General features: G+C 41.6%; 1 pseudogene; it reads right to left on the bottom strand.

Annotated features, from left to right (window-relative positions):
* Positions 1-251: 251 nt before the first annotated feature.
* Positions 252-1,145, bottom strand: LOC101356785 (olfactory receptor 11H4-like; annotated as a pseudogene).
* Positions 1,146-2,114: the final 969 nt, after the last annotated feature.

Below are 2,114 nucleotides of genomic sequence, written 5' to 3'. Positions count from 1 at the left end.
TGGAAGAAAATCCTGTTTATGTACTTCCAAAAGATCCCAACCATTGAAAATCCTATGTAGCACAGTTCTACTCTGACACACACAGAGTAGCCATGAGTCAGAAACAACTCAAAGGCAACTGGTTTGTTTATTTTACAGTCTGCCTCCTTCCACACTTTCACATCTACTTGCCAGTTTCTTAAATCTTCACTGACAGGAGGTTCATAGCTGTAACTCATGTAGAAATAACTCACTAACATCACAAACTATTTTTAGGAGCCTCCTAATACTTTCTTCAAGGCATCCTTCATCTCTTTATTCTGGAGGCTGTAAATCATGGGGTTGAAAAATGGAGTCAAAACTGAATAGAACAAAGTAGTGAACTTCTGCATGCCCTGTGTTTGTCCTGACCCTGGGCTCACATATGTTATCATGACAGATCCATAGAACAGAAACACCACAGCCAGATGTGAAGAGCAGGTGGAGAAGGCCTTCTTCTGGCCAGCAGCTGAGGGCACCTGAATCACAGTCCTGAGCACCAGCGTGTATGAGCCAATAATGTAGAAAAAAGTGGTAAAGATGAGGAGGGAGCTTATGGTGCCAAATGTGAGAACAGTCCCTGGGACTGGTTCACAGGCTGAAGCCAGGTCAGCAGAGGACCTAGGTCACACAGAAAGTCATCGATCATATTTGGGCCACAAAATGGCAGCTGAGTAACAAGTATCACTGGGATCAGAACTCAGAGGAAACCATACACCCAGCAAAAGACGACTAGGCTGCTACAGAACTTGGTAGTCATGACTGTGAGGTAGTGCAGGGAGCTGCAGATTGCCAGGAACCAGTCATAGGCCATGATAGAGAGAAATACACATTTGGTTGTGCCCAGGGAGAAGAAACACAACTGGAAGAGGTACAGAATGAAGGAGATGGTTTTGGTCCTGGAAAGGAAGTTGGCCAGTATTTTGGGCACATCAGAGTTGACAGAGCAGATCTCCAGGAAGGAGAAGTTGGCCAGAAGGATGTACATGGGAGTGTGGAGCTGGTGATCGCAGCGAGCTGCACACAAGATGGCTGTGTTTCCAAGGAGAGTCGGGATGTATGTCACAAAGAATATGGAAGAGGAAGAGCTGTATTTCCCAGCGGCAAGGGAAGCCCAAGAGGATGAACTCAATAGCAGTTCAAGGAAGATAAAGATATTTCTGGTGTTACACAAAGTGTTTATAAAACAAATATTTCTGAAAAATGTATTTTGCTTCAAATACCATCTGGTATCTTTGTGATTCACAGAGCATATGAGCATATTAAAGACCCTGAGAAGGTCTACAGTAAAGAAACTCACTAAACTTAATAATAATACAGCATTTCTTAGAATAATTTGAATATTTTTCTTATTGCACAAAGTCTATTATTATCCCATGAAAATAATGTTTTTGAGAAACATGTTTTGATAAATGCTGTATTTTAGAACTCTGACCAAATACGCCTATGTGAGTGTATGACATATTCAGTCTTACTCTTTAGGTTTTCCTTCAGTGGAAGTAGCACTAGAAGAATAATGAAGTGAGTGAAGTTTCTTCTATGATAGTGGTCAATGTTGGTTAAAGCCCTTAGTTTTGGGTTTATTTAGAGACTTGTCTTAAATGTCTTGTGGAAACTATGTCAGTTAAAGACCTCTGCTTCTAATCGATATTCAGGAATTCTTTTCATTTCTGTTTTTCCCTTGGGCTGATGTAGACAGTCGGACAGATGGTGCACTGGACAATTCTGTGGGAAATGCCACTCCTATTGTATTATGTGACTGGTGTTAACTGGAGTTGCTCAGTGCAAAACCTTTGTGGTAATATGTCAAGGCCCTGTTATCCCTCAAATAGTGACACATCCCACTTGAGGGAAGGAAAAGGGGAAGGCGTGAAGAAAAATTTTCTGAATTGACTTGCTTTCTTTGGCATCAAGAAGGCCATGTCCATTCTCTAGGTTCAGTCATTGTCATCAATCCTAATGCTAAGAACCGAAACAATGGAAGCAGCCACAATGTCATTATGTTTATTTCACCTCCAGATGACAGCCACCAAAAAACCAGGAAAAGGAAGGGAGAAGGAGGAATACCAATTATGGAACAAGTGACTACCTTTTCC

The sequence above is a fragment of the Trichechus manatus genome, unplaced genomic scaffold, assembly GCF_000243295.1.
Source record: "Trichechus manatus latirostris isolate Lorelei unplaced genomic scaffold, TriManLat1.0 scaffold01066, whole genome shotgun sequence".
NCBI lineage: Eukaryota > Metazoa > Chordata > Mammalia > Sirenia > Trichechidae > Trichechus > Trichechus manatus.
This window is presented reverse-complemented; position numbering and strand designations above follow the sequence as displayed.